This window comes from Rhinolophus sinicus, chromosome 5 (assembly GCF_057876585.1).
Source record: "Rhinolophus sinicus isolate RSI-liver-muscle chromosome 5, RSI-T2T, whole genome shotgun sequence".
NCBI lineage: Eukaryota > Metazoa > Chordata > Mammalia > Chiroptera > Rhinolophidae > Rhinolophus > Rhinolophus sinicus.
The window spans coordinates 106,676,270-106,696,035 of record NC_142505.1 but is presented as its reverse complement, the minus strand read 5'-3'; the positions used below and the strand labels follow the sequence as shown (position 1 = coordinate 106,696,035).

Genomic DNA, 19,766 nt, shown 5'->3' with positions numbered 1-19,766 from the left:
TCAATTTCAGAAGGTTTTCATTATCCCCCTAAAAAAAATCTGCACTTGTCAGCCACCCCCCCCCCATCTCCTCATTGCCTCCGGCTCCTGGCAATCACTAATCTTTCTACAGATTTTTCTTTTTTGGGCATTTCCTATAAATGAATCACATAATATGTGGTCCTTTGTTGGCTTTTTTCATGGAACATAATGTGCTCAATGCTCATCCGTGTTGTAACATGGAGCAGTGCTTCATTCCTTTTCATGGCTGCATAGTATTTCACTGTATAACTACACCCCATTTTGTTTATCCATTTGTCTGTTGATGGACATTAGGGTTGTTTCTACTTTTTGGCTGTTGTGAATAATGTTACTTGAATATTCATGTACAAGTTTTTGTGCGAGCATATGTTTCATTTCTCTGGAGTATATACCTAGGAGTAGAATCGTTAGGTCATATGGTAACTCTATGGTTAACATTTTTTTGGGAACTGCCAGACTGTTTTCCAAAGTGGCTGCAGCATTTTACAATCTCACCAACAGCATGTGAGGGTTCCAATTTCTTCACATCCTCACCCACACTTGTTGTTGTCTGTTTTTTGACTATAGCCATACTGGTAGGCAGAAAATGGTATCTTGTTGTGGCTTTGATTTACATTTTCCTGATGCCTAATGATGTTGAGAATATTTGCACATTCTTATTGGCCATTTGTACATTTTTTCTGTAGAAACATCGTTTCAGATCTTTTGTCCAATTTCAGTGAGTTGTCTAATTTATTATTGAGTTATAATAGTTCTTCATAGTCTACTTAAAAGTTCCTTATCCGATATATGATTTGCAAAAATTTTCTCCTGTTCTGTGAGTTGTCTTTTCACTTTATTGATGGTGTCCTCTGGAGCACAAAAGTTTTTAAGTTTGATCGCATCCAGTTTATCTATATATTTTTTCTGTTGCTTGTGCTTTTGGAGTCGTGTCTATTTTTGCATTTTTTTTCTTTGCTTTCACGCACCTTTGCTCGTTCCTGCTTTCAACTGCTAGGCATCCACTGGGACCTCAGTTTCAAAATCGCTCCTCCAGGTAATATTCTCTGGCCTCCAAGACAGAGCTGGGGGGCAGCCCCTGTGCTCCCCGTAACCCCTACTCTGCCCTGTTGTACCTGCCCGTCCACATGCCAGTGTCTCCCAGTAGGTTGGAGCTCCTTGAGAAAAACGACTGTGTTTTCTTTTCTGTTGAGTGTGCCAGGCCTGGGACAGGTAGTTCTCAATGATGTTGAATGAAAGAAGGAAGAAGAGACGATATAAAAAGCAGTCTGAGCTGAATGTGGGGACCAGTTAGGATGGATCGGAAAGGAAACCTTACGCCAGACAGCATGTTTTATGTAAAAGATAAGGCCAGTAGTTTGTGTGTGGGAGAGAAAGCTGAGAGATTATATTGTGATTGTATTTTGGGAGACCTTAAATGTCAGGTTTAATGTCTACAATTTCAGACCCAAAAGGAAGCCACTCAACTTTACTTGCTTCTATGAAGTAAACAAAACCCCATGTCTTTTTAAAAATCTCTTGGTGTCCTGCAGATAAAAGAGCTCTGGATTGGAGTTCAGTGATTGCACCCAGATCTGAAAAACCCTCTGTGACCTTGTGCAGGTCACTTAATTTCTTTGGGTTTCAATTTCTCCCCTGCCACATGAATTAGTATGTTTTGGCTCTAAGCTAGCAATTAAAACAAAGTTATTTTGGAAGGTTGACAGGGGCCGATAGACTCAAGGGGTATCTGGATCACAGGCGTGCACCGTGGAAGGGATTCAGGGCTCTTAGTTCCAGAGACTGGAAAGCAGAGCTTCAGGCGAGGTCTGGTGTGGGAAGAGCCCCCATCCTGTTTCAGTCCTTTGGTTTATCTGTTTCAGATTTCACTTCTAGGGAGGGAGGGCCCACTTGGCTGGCTTGGGAGCGGTCCTTGCCCGTTAGCTGGGGCAGGATGGAAACTTCAGGGAGCTCCATCAGGCTGTGTCTAATTAGGAAGATAGTCTTCAAAAGGCGATCAAGGTGAAGGGCCAATAGATGCCAGCATTACAGAAAACAACGAGGACCCACCACAGCTATAGCAATGGGTAGGGCTTGGCATCGGCACCTACCAAGCCCCTTTGACACCTAACAGTGGGTGATTCTGTTATTCTACGGGGGAACGAAATCCTCTTTCTTACTCAAGAAAAGCCATGAAATGGATGGTCTCCAGCTTTGTAGACCATGCCGACCTCGATGTCCTCACCCTCTACGAAGCAGGATAGTCGAACCCACTGCTATCACTGATGGTGACAAGTGCCATCAGTTTTATTTCTCAGGCCAACACATGTAGAGCATGTGTTAGGTAGCAGACACTGTAGTTGTGAGTATTGCTATCTGTGTTTTCTCTTTGACTCTCCACAAATGACAATAGGAGTTGCACCCATTTTATAGATGAGGAACCTGAGGCTTGAAGCATGACAAACTCCTGGAATGAGTCGGTGCTGGCACCAGATTTTGACCTGGGACCTGTCTGTCTCCCAGCTAGGATGTATGTTGAATTTATGAGCTTTCCCAGGCAGCAGAAAGCTCCCCTGGTCCACAGGGCCCCGTTTGATCTGATCTCTGTCTCGTCTTGTATGACGAGAGCCTTTACTCTCTGCCCTCAAACCACACTGGCTTTCTTTGAGTTTACTGAACTCATGCTGCCTCCCAGCAAGAGGCTTTTGCCTACACTGTCCTCTCCGCTGGGGACATGGTTCTCTAGCTCTTTACCTGGTTGCTTTCCTTCTCCGACTCCCCAAGTAGATAGTCTGCGCCATGATAAGTCCGTGCCATCTTCATTGCAGTGCATGGTACTGACGCTTCTAATATGTTTCCTCAGTAATCCGTAAGCCCCAGGAGGGCGGGCGCCGTGTTTTGTTTGCCCTCGAGCACGTCTGTAGTGTCTACAAAGTGTCTAGAACATAGCAGGCACTCGAGAACTATACACGGAAGGACTGGCAGATGCTGCTACATACAGTCTACGTGGCAAAGTGGGCTGAGTTCTCCAGAAAAGGGAAGTGTAGCCAGGAGGACGTTCTCTACCAAACCCAACCTCCACGTTCAGCCCTAACACATTTTGAGATTGTACCTGTGGCGTAAGTAAAGCATCATCTTTCCCTTGAAATGTGGCTGACACTCCACCCCCACTGTAACAGAGGGAGCGGAGGTGTCATACGGCCCAGATTCCTGCCGTGGTTCATTAAAAATCAGGCACATGATGGTGATTAATTCCCTTTGTTCTGCTCTCTCTTCCTCTTCCCACTCCCATAAACATTTTCAAAATCTATAAACTGTTAATGAAGAACAAATAAAGTAAGTAACTGCATAAGCTCAGCCTCTGAGACCCCTCTGGCCCAGCCCCGAAGTCCTGCTAACTAATCATTTGCAGGCCACTTGGAAGCTGGAGCCCTGGGAAAAGCCATTAGGTCAGATGGGGCGTTTTGATGAGGGACAGTCCGTGGCCACCCATTGTTTGGGACACATTTTGGGGAATACTCTGGCCTTCTTTGCTATGTGAATTTGTTTAAATCACTTGCTCCCAAAATCGGATTCAAAGAGTGAGCTGAACACAAGCCAGCTACTGTTTGCAGCGCTCGCTATCATCATTTGCCCCAAATGGCCTCTGTATGTCACACTCTATTTAATAATCTTGCTAAAGGGTGAACAATTGAATCAGAGCATTCTTTAAACAAATTAGACTTTCACGACACCGAGATGCACCCCCAGATCAGACTAATAGGCTAGGGTGTTGACAGATACAAGCTTCTCGAAACAAACGACTTCAAAGAGAACCAGCCATGTCCATGTAAAATTGAAACCCCATTAAATTTGTCCTCTAGCTGCTTCTTTCATAGATCTGAGCCATTTCGGTTGACAATGGAGTCTGTTTTGGCTAATTAATTAAATGCCAGCTATTTTTTCATTGCAATGACTAATTCTTTCAATAACAAATGTTATAGGAGAAAATACTGGACAAAGTCTGTTTGCGCTTGTCAGATTTGCAGACTGTGGGCAGAGGAACCAACAGCAGAGGCGAGATCCAGTAGAAACCAGCACAGTTCTCTCTCTGGAGAGGAGGCTGTTGTAATCACGCAGGGTCCATGCGTAGTTTTTTCTTGGATTGCAATATAATCACCATCGATTCTTTCTTTCCATGAAGACCCTTTGTAAACCTCATGTCGCAGACTGACCTTTTCAACCTGGAAGGAAGCTGAGATCATCCTTTCCAAAATGCTCCCCTCCCCACTCAAACATTCTGTAGACACACAAACTGGGGTCCCAAGCGGTCAGGTGAGGTGATGAGGCTGCACAGATGTGAAGTTTATTGCTAGAATGTTCCATTTTAGTTCCCGCTCTGCCTTGACCTCTCCGTGGGCACTTAATACCTTACTCTTCCTTTTTGAGACACTTCCCTCTTCAGTGAAATAAGCACCAAGCTGCCCTGCCTTCCGCCCCATGAGGATGAAATAAGGTAACTGTGCAGGTATCATTACAGAACAGACACTCAAAAATGTGTTGATTCTAGAGACCATGGCTGAGGGAAGGAGCAGAGCCCTCCGCCGTCTGCAAAATGTCCTCTTTAGCCATCAAGAATCATGGCAGATATTTTTCGGCAGGTTTCCCTCCCCTTAGTCATGGCGCCTACATTTATCGAAAGCTCCCCATGTGCCAGGTCATGTTTGAGGCATTGAACTCCAATGCCCACCAGTGTCTGTGTTCTCCCCTTCTTTCAGCACCCGCCGCTGAGCTCCATTTTTGAGCCACTCGTCTGGTTGGCCGTAGTTGCCGGACTGTGGTATCATGACCCCCTCTTCCAGGCCTGATGCTTCCTGCCGTGCCCTTGCTGTCTTTCCCACATCTGCCAGGTCAAGGGAGAAAATTCTCAGGATCTCGAGGAAGGTGCGGCCCAAGGTAGAAGGAGACTGGGTCCCTGAGAGATGCTATGGAGGAGACGTGTTGCGAGTGGCTGCGATCGCGGATTGAATTATTACAGGAGCTGAAAGCACTGTGGGGTCTGAGTGACTTACATGTATTGACTTACTCATCCTCACAAGCCTTTTAATCCTCACTTTGCAGATGAGGACATTGAAGCACAGAGAGGTTAAGTGATTTGCCCAGGTCTCACAGCTGGGACAGAGCAGGGCTCGAGCATGCTCTGCACTGCACTCTGGAGACTTGGGCAGTGTGAAGCTATGGACATTTTGTCTATTTCTTTTGGAGGATCTACCCCTCCACCATCCTCCCTCCCTCTCTCTTCCTTACTTACTTCTTTCCGCATTTACTAAGGGTCAATCTATGCAAGGAATTGGGCCATGTCATAGTCTGAGGCTCTTATGATGACTCGGACATGGTCCCTGCCTGATAATACCCACTGCTTTGTGAGGAAAGAGACTAGAGAAGGGGTAATGATCAGGTCATGTGACGAGTGCCCTGATGGGACAAGCATGGAGTGCCATGGTGGCACAGGTAAGGGACAGTGACTCACGTCTGATTGGGGCTGTGCAGACGTTGTAGGTCAGGGAAGGGGTGATGCTTAACCTGGATCTTAAAGATGAAGAGACGGCACCAAGGACAAGAAGGTAGGGAAGGGTACCGCTTGAGCAAGGGCGTGGAGGCACAAAATACTGCCATGGTTGCAGACTTGGGAGTCTGGAGAGGAGGAGGAGGAAGGGCGGGCATGGAGGATAAAGGGCGCGGGGGTGGGGTGGGGTGTTAGGCTAAGGAGCTTTGATTTAACCCGGGAAGCAGAGGGTGCTGGGGTCAGATGACCAGTACAGGGAGCTCACCCCTGGGGCAGCCCAGCCTGCAGCTGGAGTCAGGAGACGGGCGCTGATGCAAAGCCGGCACCGTCCCCAAGATCCCAGCTGCCCCTGCCCTCTGATGCAGGCAGCCAGGCTCCTTTCCATCCTCTTATCATGAACAGGAACACCAAGCAGTTTATCTCCTCTCTTCAAGAGCCTTCTAAAAACAGACGCAGGGGATGTAACAACTTCAGAGGGCGGTGTTCCCACCAGGCTTCAGACAGCCTCTCCAAGGCAGCTCATCTCGCTTGCCAGAATGGGGCCAGGAAGCTGGCAGGGTTCGAGGAACTGCTATCAGGAAACATTTAAAAATAAAAAAAGCCTTCTCCCAGAGCGGGGATGTGTCTCCAAAATCCAAGAGCCCCGTCCTCGGGATCCAAGCCACCTCGAGTCACTCCTACTTCAGCGTAGATGCTGAAAAGCCAAGGTCAAGTGTTTGGAGAGGGACTTCTAAGTCCACAGAATGAATAGGGGTTATGTGATTCCATCAGGGGTACCACCCGAGGACAGGGCCAGGGCAGCCCGGTGGCTTCAAGGGGCAGCATTCCCTGACCAATTCAGAAATGACTTATCTTTTTGTACCGTTTGAAATCTGTGAATGTCAGATCTGGAAGAGAGGCCAGAAAGCAGTTGGATTCTACTGCAGGTGAGTGCCTGAGGCTCAGGGCTTCCTCATGCTGGAACCTTCTGTGGAGAGCCACCCTGCCAGGGTCTTTCTACCTGGTATTGTTGGGAATTCTGCCCTGTGAAGTGGGGTCTGTCCTGGGTGTCCCCGATTAATTTGGGGTTAATAGGTATTGAGTAGAGGTGAGAAGCAGGGGTCCTGGGGCTGGACCCCCAGCACTTACCTCCCAGCTCAGACACTCCGTGTCGTATTGTGCTGTGAAATTGGGCAGGTTACCTCATCTCCCCAAGCCTCTCTTTTTTCCCTCTGTGACATGAAGAAAATAACATTGCCTCATCATACTGTCACAGGAGGATGACATGAGATTTTGTCTGTGAAATCACCCAGCTGAATACCTGCACGTCAGCATTAGGTCCTTTCTTGCAGTTGTGGAATGCAGGTACATCTCATGAGCCTACTGTGTAATGATGACGGTAATTTTCTTTAAAATCATAGCCCTTCCATTTACAGGGTACCGCGCCGTACTCTGAGAACATTCTCATCCCATGTGGCTCTCCAGCAGTCCCACGTGCAGCCCTGTGAAGTTGGCAGGGCAGGGTGTGGCCTTTACTTTATGGGCCAAGAAGCTGATGTTCTCACAGGATGCTTGGCTTGCCTAAGTTAAGGGCATTGGCCAGGTCTGCTGGTACAATTGTTGTTGGTTTCTTTCCTCTTTTTATTTGTGATCAATCCAGCAGAGCTGTGTGGCAGAAACTGTTCCCTCCTGAGCCAATGCTGGGTGCTGGCCGCTGAGCTCGTGCATGTCATCGGATGGCCCTCACGTCTAGGACATCTGGGGGAACCTAGGCCCACAACTCCAGGACACCACAGATTCGCCATCGCTTCCTCTACCGCCTTGGGCTCGGTCGCAATTCTCAGCAAGACTCTTCATCTTTCTCTTGTGTCTGGAAGAAGAGAGTCACGTCATCTGTCCCCACAGACAGAAACCAAGGCCAATGTGGGCCTGTGGTCAGGAATAGACTCAAGTTCTCCCCAGAACAGCCAGCTCAGAGCAACGTTAGCACATGAAGAGGGTGTAAAACAGGCTCCTTTCCTGATGCTGGCAGACCGCAAGGGGCCCGATTTGTAAGTGCATGAGGGTAGATGCATCAAAACAAGTCCTTAAACACCACTCAAAATAATAGCATAAAGTGCTGACTCCGTGCAGAAAGGGGCATCGCACAAATTATTGGGTGGTCAGGAAGACTTTTGTCTTCCTGCTTGTGACTTGGGGGTCCATCTTCTCTGCAGACTCATGTTTGCTCGCCAGCGAGAGAGCGGGGCCAGACGGCAGGCCCAATGAGCCACTGACCCTTGGTTAATAAGCAGGGTCTGAAAGACGTGAGCAGGGTTAGGAAGAGTTGATGGAGTGGTGATCCATCCCAGAGGGGAATATGGGTTTGGGGAGGCAAGGATGTGGGAATTTGGTATTTTACTATATATACTATTTCTATAGATTTTGAAATAATAAGCATGTATGCATTCTGTAACTTCTCAAATAGAAATTGATCATAGGATAGACCATCATGCCAGTGGGCTGACAGGGGTTCTGGAAATTGCATCAGGACTTTGTCCACAGTTGGCCCATTTTACCCAGCTTCCAAGCACTGTCTTCTCTAGAACGTTATTCTGTGGAGGCAGCTTCATACCCCATTTGATGAATGCGTTGTCAATAGCTCAAGCCAACTGAAATAATAATGGGAGAAATGTCTGCTTCTGCCAAGAACTGAGAACTGGAATGACGCTGGCGGGTGTTTCCTGAAGCCAAAGGCAGGTTTCCTATAATTAGAAGCAATTTGCTAGAAAGTTTACCAGGCTCTTCCAAAGCACACAATATGGCAAATTGTTAAAGGTTTCTTTATTTTTCCTTTCCTTTCATGACACGTTGCAGATGGAGAGCATGGAATACTCGCTGTTCCTGGGCTGAGACTGTTATTTTAGAGGATCACGTCTTTGCCGAGTCAGTGCAGTGGGAAGAAGAAAACCAACTTTTTGTGTCACTGTGGGAAATGGGAGCAAACTCAGAATCATATTCTAAACATTTCGAAGCCCGAGGCCTTTCCAGCTGTCTCCGCTGAGAGACCTCAGCTTTAGCCAAGCAGGATCCAGCAAGTGAAAGGTACACCAAGACCAAGCTCAACGATGTCCGTTCCAGCATGTAAGAAAACGGGAAACTCAGACTGCACTTACACAAACTGCTGTTCCCATTTCTGTATCCACAGTGCAGCGATGGGTAGACGAACATCTCCGGACTTTCCCAGCTCTGAGCCAGGCACCTTGCCCGTTCTGTGCAGTGCAGCGTCCTCATCCCGCCCGCCCAGCCCAACCGCCCTGTCGTAGGTACTAACACTATTCTCGGTGTATAGATAAAATCGAGACCTAGAAAGGCGAAGGCGTTTTCCCAGAATCAGAGGCAAAGCTAAAAGGCACAAGATGGTCTGGCTGCTAAGCCAGTGCCCTTTCTACTGTTCCCATGTGCCTGGCTGTTGAAGCCACTCTTAAATGGATACAAGGCTGGCTCTCAAGGCCAGGGCTGACTACACAGGATTCCCAGATCCTCCCGACTTGGCCTCTAAGAGAGAGTGGAACAGGCTTGCCCCTCCTCCTTGGTCTAGAAACTGCAGCTCTACAGCGTTTGGAGCAGCCCCCTTCCTGGGGGCCTTCTCGTCCAGCTTCAGCGGCCCACCTCCTCTATGACGTAAGCAGTTGTGCAGTCAAGTAATCCCGGAAGGACCCTGACTCAGGACAGCACTGTTCTCAGCCATGCTTTCTAACGTCAGGCATTTGTATTCCAGAACCCTGGGAAGATGGCCTCCTCAATCCTGTTTTCCCATGAACCCAATGAGAAGAGACAGAAGGTGAGTGCCGGGGTCCTGCAGTGTGTATGTGGACTATGGCTCAAATGAGAGGTGGGTTAGACCAGGGACGTCCTGGATGTAAAGGAAAGAAAATGAATTTACTAATTAGGCCATCCACCCATCCATCCTCTCATCTGTCCATTCATCCATCATTCATCCATCCATCCATCCATCATCCATCCATCCATCGTCCATCCATTCACCCATCCATCTAACTATTCAACCAGTGCTATATCTGAAGTAGAACAGGCAATAATTGAGGGAATAGCCCCACATGAAAACAGACTGTGTTAGGATGATGAGATAACATGGTTTATTTCCCCGATGATTTTTTAAAAAAATCTGGCTGCAGCCTTAAAGAAACTGAGACAGAAGGATGGAAAAAGCATGGGCTTAGACACAGAAAGACAAATACTGCATGATCTCACTTATATGTAGAATTTTTAAAAACTTGAGTTCGTAGAAGCATTTGTACAATGGTGGTTACCAGTGGTGGGGGAGGTGTGGGGTAAGGGGCGGGGATATTGGTCAAAGGTGCAAAGTCAGTTCTCAGGTGCATCATTTCTGGACATCTGCTGCACAGCTTGGTGACTGCAGCTCATGCTAATGTATTGTTTACTTGAAATTTGCTAACAGAGTAGATCCTACATGTTTTCACCACACACACACAAAGGTAACTACGTGAGGTGAGGGAAATATTAATCAGCTAGATTGGGGGCATCATGTTACAATGGAAACGGGTATCAAAACATGACATTGTACATCTTAAACGTAATGATTATTTGTTAATCATACTGCAACAAAGCTGAAAAAAAAAAAAAAAAAAAAACCCACAAGGAAAAGAGTGGGCTTTGGCAGCAGAGAGGCATGAAGTCACATCTGGCTCTGCCCCACACAAGTCCAGTGAACCTTGAACATCTTAGCCTGTTTCTTCTTCAGAACCCTGGGAAGATGAGCTCCTCAATCCTGTTTTCCCATCAATCCAGGGAGGAGAGACAGAAGGTGAGTGCCGGGGTCCTGCAGTGTGTATGTGGACTATGGCTCAAATGAGAGGTGGGTTAGACCAGGGACGTCCTGGATGTAAAGGAAAGAAAATGAATTTATTAATTAGCATATCCACCCATCCATCCTCTCATCCATCCATCCATCCATCCATCCATCCATCCATCCATCCATCCACCCATCCACCCATCCATCCATCCATCCATCCATCCACCCGCCCATCCATCCCCTATTAGGGAAGGATTATTCATTTCCTTGGTGGCGATGCGATTTCCGGACCAGAAATCTGGAGCATGGAGGAGTTAGGAAGCATTTGTTGAGTGAATGAAGAAGGAGGCATCTGTGGGATGGATTGCGGGGCCTCTGTGACCCAGGACGATGGGCTTCAATTGATTCTGTAACCAAATGCCTCCTTTTACTTTTCATGATTAGATACCGTGGATTAGCCACAGGGTGGAGGCTTTGAGCGGGGAGGCAGGTGGTATTTCAACTCCTCACCTTAAACCTCTTTATCAAAGTGGCACATTTTCAGTCCAATTTGCTTTTGAAACTCAGCAAGTTCACTTGACCCTGGAGGCTAAGTGCTGCTGGGGCCCCGGCTTGAACACTTTGTCCTGGGAATGGAAAGTTTAGCAGGCTGTGCATTCCTGCCGGAGGCATAATCTGCTTATGAGATGACCCACCCTCGACTGGCTGGAGAGCGGCCTCTTTGGGCGCCCAGAGAAGGACAGTTTTCCAGGATTTTGCTGAGCTTCTTGGCCAGTAAGTGCGTATCTTAAGCCTAAGCGGGCTCATGGCAGAACCAACTCAGCAGGTAATGAAAGAGACAAAGGGCAAGAGAGGGTGACAGTGGTGATGTCACGGGGGCACCCAGGTCCTCAGCTGTACTGGGACGATAGCACATCTGCATGTGCTGTCGCACAGGCCTTTGGGGATGATCAGCAGACCAGGGTCCCCGCTCAGACTCCCAGCAGCTCCCAGGGAGCGAGCTGCCTCCCTCTCATTGGGATTCCTGTGAATCAGAACTTCCAGCTGTGTTTTCTTCAGCAGCAAGGGAGCCTCAAAGCTTCTGCAGGCCTGGCTTGTGCGTGTGTGTGGGGGGGGAAGGGTGGGCACCCAGGAGGGTGAAGCATGGGCGGGTCACAGGGGCACCGGCAGGAGTGTCCTTGTCATGGTGAGATGGCAGACAGAACCATCCTTTGTACTCCAACCTTCTCATAGAACACCACACAACCACTTCCACATTTTAAGAATGAAGTTTGTCCCAGATATAGCAGTAAGGAAAAAGTACAAGCTGCATCATAACAAAAATGTTGAGAGATGGTACATGCAGTGTGATCCTGTTTAATGCAAAAAACAAAATCCGTACCAGAATGATACATTTGCATGGACATGAGTGTAGACACAGAGAAAACGAATCTGTAATGATATAGCCAAAACTGAGTACAGTGGTCCCCTGAGAAGTGGGGTAAGGTGGGGGGATGGGAGAAGGATGAGAGAACACACTTACTGTATATCTAGATAGATATATATAAATCTATCTATCTATCTAGCTATCAATAGATAGATATATTTATATAGCTTTACCGAGATACAATTTACATACTGTAAAATTTCCCATTTAAAGTAAACCGTTCAGTATTTTTAGCACACTTACGGAGTTGTACAACTAGCACAATCTAATTTTACAACCCCTCCATCATCTCAACAAGAAATCTCATACGTCCCACAGGCAGTCACCCGCCATTGCTCCTGTCCCCTTGTCCAAGGCAGTCACCAGTTGATTTTCTCTATCAGTTTTCCTTTTCTAGATATTTCATATAAATATACTTTTATATGATGAGGTTTTTCCTTTTATAAGTATGGATTCTTGTGCAATTGAATAAACAACAAAAGGGGGCACCATCGTTTCCAGGGAGACTGGGATTCGATGCAGGAGAAACGCATTTGCACACCTCTGGGCTAGGCACTTGACCCAGGTCTCCTTTTAATCCACCACGAAATCATGTGACGTTTCTGTCATGATTGAATTATGTCCCCAGAAGCTATACTGAAGTGACCTTATTTGGAAATAGGACCTTTGAAAGTGTCCCGATGAAGTCAGTAGGATGGGCCGTGTCCAATACTAAGAGGAAGAGACACAGACACACACGGGGAGAGGTCATGTAACGATGGAGAGAGACCAGGGTGAGGCATCCAGGAGCCTCGGGCTGCCCACAACACCAGAAGCTGGGAGACAGGCCTGGAACAGTCTTACCTTGAGCCTTCAGAGGGAGCCTGGCCCAGCCGTGCCTTGATCTTGAACTTCTGGCCCCCAGAACTGCAAGAGAATAAATTTCTGTTGTTTTAAGCTGCCCAGTTTTGTGGTGCTGTATCCTGGCAGCTCCAGGAAACTAATATAGTTATTGCTCCCACTTTACAGAAACGTAAACTGGGGCTTAGACAGGGAAAGAGGCAGGTCCAGGTGACATGGGGAGGGGTTAGGAGGTTAGGGAGCGCTGAGCCGAATTGTAACTCAGCCAGGCGGGCACAGGTAGTCTTTCCAGCTGCCCACACAGAGGCTGGGGGCTGAGGCAGGACAGTCATTCCTTATCACAGTCAGTGAGATATCCTGGGAATCCACTTTGCTGGCCTCAAATAGCATGCATGGGGGAGGGAGGGCGGGGATAAACAAGAGAAATAAGCCAGGCAGGAGCTGGCCTCCCAAATCCAACTGGCATCTTAGGAAAAATCTCTTTCCACTAGGCACGTTTCACTGAGACATACTTTTTGCCTCTCCCACCTCCCAACCATATCCTGAGAGAAGAAAATTCTCTTCCTGCCCCTGCCCTGCCAGAAGCTGGTGTGTGCGTTGGGGTGCAGAGGTGGGGTGGGGTGGGGGGAGTGTGATAGCAGGCCACACTTCGCCAAGCTCTGCCCACCTCCAGAGGGACTGGCACCCTGTGACTAAGGGGCAGGTCCAGGAGAAGGCAAAACAAATATGTGAGGTGTGTCCCTTTTCCATCCCCAATGTAGCTAGTGGGTATGCAGATATGGTGCCCAGAGCAACCAGAAGGCAGGAGGTCGCTCTTGCCTACACAAGGTATCCTCCAGCTTTCTCATTTAATCCTCACAACACCACCTCTAGTTAATTACTCACGCTGGCAATGGAGGCTCAGAGAGGGGAGGTAACTTGCCCAAGGACACACAGCATAGGCAGATGCAGGCAGGGAGCTAGGCAGTGTCACTCCAAAGATGAGCTCTGTGACTCCCCCCCGCCCCCAAGCCCCGGGCTTTGGGATCAGGCAGTCTATGTTCAAATCCTCTGCAAATTACAGGGCCTGAGGCTTTGGGCTGTGAAATGGGATGCTATTCACCTCTACCTTCCAGATTGTCCCAAATGCTTCCCATAGTGAGTGCCTTGGAAGGTGTCAGGACTTCACAAAGGTGGCAGTTTTCATTCAGTCCCTGTCCTCTGCTGGAATGTCTCTCTTTGTCCTTGCTTCTCACCAAGGCCAGGGTCCAGGAGGGTAGCATTCCTGCCTCACCCTTCTCCATACTCCTGACTGGTAGGCACACAGTAGGTCCTCAGCACAGTCTCTTGGAGGCAACGTGATGTTGTTAAGAGACCTTGGGATTTGACTCCTGGTAAGAGGGGCTTGGTGAGGGACCTGGGGTCACATGGGGGCCTTGCTGACTTCTGACAGGTTCTCTCACCTCTCTGAGACTCGGTTTTCTCAGCTGTAAAGTGGGCCCATGACACCTTCTTAATAGAATCACTTGGAGGACTTAATTAGCGCTCATGTGAAAAGTACCTGTAAAAGCAAGTGCTCAGCAAGACTCCCATTTTCTTTCTCCTTCTTGCTTCTGTTCTTTCTTCATCCGTTTCTGAGCTTCAGATTTTCCACCTATAAAAGAGGGTGAATCAGAAGGTCCACCTTCCTGGGTAGACAATGGATGAAAGCCTCATATAAACCTAAAGCACTGGACACATCAATCAGAAGTGCATTGAAAGAACATCTACAAGCACAGAAATCATTTGAGTTTCCTGCCAGAGAGGATTGGCAAGATCCCCACCCACCCCAGCTCCGAGGAGCCAGAGGCCAAGGGATATAATGCTTTCTTGGCAAGAAAAGAACAAAGCCCTGCAGAATGAAGAAAATTCTAATGCACCTTTCCAGATTATTATATCAAGCGAGAAATGGTTTCAGCTGAAGCTGTCTGAATAAATTACTGGCAGTCAGAGGGTGAGGAAATTGAGCTGTGAATGCATTTATATAAAGTATTTATATGTCAAGCTTAGCTCCCGCTCTGTATATTTTTCTGGCTTTTAGACATAAGATATTTTACCAGATTCTCCTTCCCTCAGGAGGCAGTTGTGCAGGTTAGGAAAAAGCCCCAGACAAATCTCCAAGTGGGATAGCAATTCTTTCTTCGTCCAAAATGTTTGTAAGAAACTTTTTTTAAAAAAGACTCCTTAGTGTAAGATACACATTTGGGGACATACTTCTTGAAGTTGAACTGGAAAATATTTGGATGCAGCCTTAGGATGCCCTTGTCCTTCTCACTCTACTTGGTAAACTCCTACACATACGTCAAAGCCCGGGTTAGAGTTGCTCTGCTCTGTGCTGCTAATGCTAGTGGACCCCTCCTCTGTGCTTGGACCACCCTTTATAGACCCCTCTGTCATGGTCCATGATGCCCTGTTTATTTCCTTGTTTGTCTCTCACCAGAGGTTATGACCTCCTTGAGGGGAGGCACCATTTCTGATCCATGTTGGTGCCATGGAACCCAGTACAGGGCCCCCCATGGTGCGGGTCATGGGTGATGTACCTGTACTTGTAACAGACAGGTGAACACAGGTTATGGAGAAACATGGGGCCAAAGGTAGATGGGCCAAGGGGTGGCTTGCGTCATTTCATGAAAAGCCACCAGCAACCAGTTTTACTGGACAAACAATATTAAGAAACAGCAAACAGCCATCTCCATGCTGGGGAGGTTGATCTTCCTGGGTGTAAAGACAGCAAATAAGGCAAGAGTAGGAACAGCCAACAGTCACCTCGAAAATCTTTAAGTCCCCATAAATAACAATAAAAGTGGCTTTGTGTGTCCAACCTCACAGGTGACTTTCTCGGTCCACCTGACTTCCTGTTGGTGGCCCTCAATTTTCCCTTCGGTTTTCTCTTTGGAGAAGGATTCCATCGCTCCTCGAGAGTCTGTCTTTAGAAAACTGGATCCTGCCTGGCTGTGGTGGCTGAGATGGCCTTGCAGTCCTCCCATATTCTGTCAGTTTCGGACACATGCGTGGACCACGGCAGGTGAGAGGACCTCCTTGCCTAGGGGCACGTGTTCCCGGAGGGGAGGGCACAAAGCAACTGCTGCGTGACATTGTGCCACTGGGTCCGTGTGTGAGCAGCGTTGCCGTATTTATTGACTTATCTGTTCATGTAAAAGTACTGTTTAACACTATAATTCATTAAAATGTGTACATACCACATGATGTATAGAGACACGATACGCTAGCATTTGCAAATGACAGAAACCTCTGACAAAGTAGTTTAAGAAAACGAGGACAATTCTTTGTCTCATTTCATCAAACTTCAAAAAGGGTAAGACGGAGTAGGCCTTGGAATGACTGGGTATTCTCTCTCTCTCTCTCTCTCTTCATCTCCCTGTACAGAAGACAGCCTTTCCACACATACTGGGGAACACGGTTACTACCAGCCATAAATTCACATTTTTCCAGCTCCATGACTGAAAACACAAACAAAACTCCTCATGGTTCCAGCAGAAAATTCCCAGGGACAGACTGATGGCTTCAGCGCAGGTGGCACTCCTACTTCTATGGTAAGAAGGTGGGTGATTGGGTCCTGGGTAGACATGATATTAGCCATGACAGTGTCTGATTTGGTAGACGTCAGGTAGGACCCTGAATATACACTTTTTAAAATTCCGTTTGTGATTTTGACGCTCACGGTCAACTGTGAGTCACTGATCTATATGTATAAATGTGTTATATGGATATAAATTTCGAGTAATACATTCACAGACGGCAAGGTGGCTGAGAGAAATGAGCTGACCTCTACCCCCCATCACTACTTGTGTGTCTACTCTGTGCTATGCTTAAGGATATGCAGACAATAAGATTTGGACCCAATCATTAAGGAGCTAATGTTTAGTGAGAGAGACAGACACAAGTAAAGAGTGACAACTGAGCATACAGTCTACGTTATGTAACTGCACAGAGAAGGAAGCACTACTGTGCTTGGAATAACTAAGGAAGTCTTCCTTGAGGAGGTGTCATTTGAGCCAGGTCTTGAAGCGTAAATAGAAGCTTACCAGGCAAAGGAGCTGCAGTCAGGCAAAGGAGGGGCATTTAGTCTCAAGGGAACTGGATGTCCGAGAATCTGATGGGTCTTTAGAGCTTAGTCCTTGAGTATGTCACTTTCAAGGTGCTTCATGAGTTCAAATCCCATTCTTCCCGCTTAGCAGGCATGTGACCTCTGGAGAGATACCCAAGTTAGCGACCATTTCTGTACCTTAAGCTTCTCACTTACAACACGGAATTAGCAACCTCATCCTCGTGAGTTGTTATGAAGATCGCACTAGTTGATATTATAAAGTCGGTTTGCATACCAGGACTTTGAGTCACACATACCTAGGTGTGCGTACCTGCAACATTGCTTATTAACTGGGATCCTGGGCAAGTTATGATTCTAATCTCTGTTTCCTCATGTGAAAAACATGGGATAATAACAGTACAGATCTCAGGGGTACTTTTAAAGCTTGAATAAGAAATAATGCATGGAAAGTATGTGCCTCCAAACCTGGTACGTGCTAAGCACTAAATATACATTGCATGTCCTTATGGAATAATTACTTCACAAAGTGCTTAGTGCAATGCCTGGCACGTAGTAGGTGTGCAGTTTCTTCCCCCCATTACAGAGAAGACCGGTTCGTGGCCAGGAATCATCCTTGAAAATCTAACCTACCCACCGTCTTTGCTGAGATGCCGAGGGAAGACTGGGAAGGTGGCCCCTCCACCCACCCGGGTCAGGGTTGCGTGTCAGGCGGGGAGGTTGTCTCTATTCAGTGCAGCTCAGCTTTCTTGGGAAGAGGCCCAGAGTCTAATGAATGGAAAGCTGACACGCCAGGGAGTTCATTCTGGAAGAGAATTAAAGCCCATTCGAAGCAAATTCTTCAATCGGCTGGCCCATTCCACATGGAATGGCGTCTTGGCGAACATAACGGAATTACTAAACAGCGGGAATGGCACAGTCTTCCTTTCCTCGGGGTGTTTGGGAACCGGAAAGAATGCTCGCGCGGCCCATACTATTAGGCAGCTGCATTATGCTAATAAGCAGCTGAGCCTGCCGGGAGCGAGTGGCGTGAAGTCAGCAAGGGACCAGCCCTGGGCATCTCCCCAGCCACAGGCCCAAGCGATTTGTTCTACTTTCTAAGGCTGCATTCAGACAGGGGAGGGAAAGGAAACTCCTATGGCCGGAGTGGGCCCGGAAGACCCAAGAGCTGGCAAGCTTTGCCCTTGAGCCAAATCTCATCGAGGGAGGGCCGTAGCATTTACTGAGTGTCTTCACTTTGCTGATTCCTGATTGCTGTGGTCCCCCAAAATCCTGAGACACTGAGATGAGCAGGAAAGTGACCTGCCTGGGGTCAGAGTCTGTTTCCATCCAGGGTCTGCTGGGTGCCGAGTCTTGGGTTTTTTTCTTTGGCAAACTGCCGAGAAGGTGGCTGTGATCGCGTGACTTGTTTTGGAGTCATCCAGACGTGGGGGCTGCAACTTACTAGCCATGTGACCTTGAGAGCCTTGATTCACCCTATCTGTGAAATGGGAAGAGTCATGCCTGTTTCAAAGGATCACGGTGGGGATTCTATTGCAATAAAGGCTCTGAAAAGTATAAATTCCCCTTTTCTTATGTGCAGAGATGGTTTCGTTCTGAGTTCCCAGAGGGACTCGGAAACCAACAGGGAGGGTGGAGAATGAACCCTTAAAGGTGGCACGCTGGAAATCCCCCAGGGTGCATCTGGACCTTATTGGGCACCACGAAGAGCTTAGCGAAATCTGGGCCCACGGGAATATGAAAGGAAATCTGCATTGTGAGCAAACATGGTACCCGGTGGACCAGGAGCTTTCTGTGCCTCCAGCTCCTGGACCTGCAGAGTGATGCCTTCACGTGTAAATGACCTTGTGAATGAAACATCGAGCTAAAGCGGTTTCGAGCCCTGTGGGATGGAGGATGGCTGATGAGGTCTCTCCCCACGTCCACACGGCTTAGAGACGTCACATGTGCTTTTGTCGTTGTCGTTGTTGTCTTAAATGAATTATTCTTCTAAGGTTTCCTTAAGTGTGTTCCATTTCCTGACAGTCCCAAATGGGCTCTACTTTCCCTCTGCTCAGGACATTTCATTCTCATGTCTACGTGCCTTTATCCGCCTTTAAAACCAGGTGAGACATGTGCGAGGGTAGGGCGTGTCTGTTTTTCAACTGAAAACCTCTTTTGTGCAGTCAGGTGAAGAGAAAGGGCCGAGGTGTTGGGGCCCTAAGACAGGCTGGAGTCCTGGACAACTGTGCACAGGGCGACCTCTGCGCAGGGCTCCAGGGAAACGGGGAGGCGGGCGGCAGGGTGGGGACCGGCCAGGACACAATCGCCAATCACAGCCTGGAGGTGGGAGAGTTTAATCTTCCTCAGGAAATCCTCAGAGTGTAAAAAGTCGGGCCTGATATTATAAAAACCCTGCTGAGAGCTTTTAAAGGGAGCGGACATATATCGGGAGCCTTCTCTAGCTCCAATTTTCTCATTATAAAAGTGACCAAAGTATAAAAAACACCCAATGCACATTTAATATCTCTAATATGTGGCCGCCTTTTAGCCTCCGGAGAAGGACAGGTATTCATTTTCATAAATTACTTTTTAACTATTTTTTTTCAAAGGGGGGGTGGTGAAAGAAAACAGAGACAAAACAGATGCCTTGAGCCCTTTGATCAGCCTCACTGCAGACAAGCAGGCTGCCCGCTAGCACGTCTTTAACTACAGCTTGCCAGGAAGAAAATGACTGGTTTTAACTCTGCAATTACAGTGCCTGCTGAAGGCTTGTCATCGCAGCCAGGGGACCTGATCCCAACCAGCTCGGCTGTCCCCAGAATTACAACCAGCGGGGCAGAAAGTTAAATACCCCCTATGGCCAGCAGCTTCCACAGGCCCAGAAGCTCCGGGCCCTGGCCCGAGCGCCCCCCACCTCTGTCGCTATAAATGTAGAAAACTAAGAACATATACGCTGGCGCGGCCAGGCCAGACGGAAGAGAAAGGAGCAGGAGACAGTGGCCTTATCTCACACCCAGGAATCGGGAATGTCGCTGGAAGGGAGGGGAGGATGGAAGCAGAAGGTCGGGTTTCTGGAGCACCCCGTGCAGAACGGAGG

At 47.9% G+C, this 19,766-nt stretch overlaps 2 long non-coding RNA genes across 4 annotated transcripts in view; one reads left to right on the top strand and one right to left on the bottom strand.

Annotated features, from left to right (window-relative positions):
* The first annotated feature begins 2,113 nt into the window (after positions 1-2,113).
* Positions 2,114-10,365, top strand: LOC148758302 (uncharacterized). Its single transcript, XR_016021385.1, has 4 exons — positions 2,114-8,608; positions 8,712-8,829; positions 9,285-9,347; positions 10,287-10,365. It is a non-coding gene; the product is annotated as an uncharacterized LOC148758302 (long non-coding RNA).
* LOC141567312 (uncharacterized) overlaps positions 9,686-19,766 on the bottom strand; it is a 66,745-nt gene continuing 56,664 nt past the window's right edge. Inside the window, exons 1-5 of one of the 3 annotated variants that reach the window (XR_016021384.1) lie at positions 17,321-18,921; positions 16,668-16,831; positions 14,144-14,236; positions 12,607-12,669; positions 9,686-10,421 (exon numbers count right to left, since the gene is read on the bottom strand). This is a non-coding gene — a long non-coding RNA (uncharacterized LOC141567312). Of the gene's footprint in view, positions 10,422-12,606; positions 12,670-14,143; positions 14,237-16,667; positions 16,832-17,320; positions 18,922-19,766 lie in introns of those variants that run through there. The other 2 variants (XR_012489888.2, XR_012489887.2) reach the window with 2 other exon arrangements.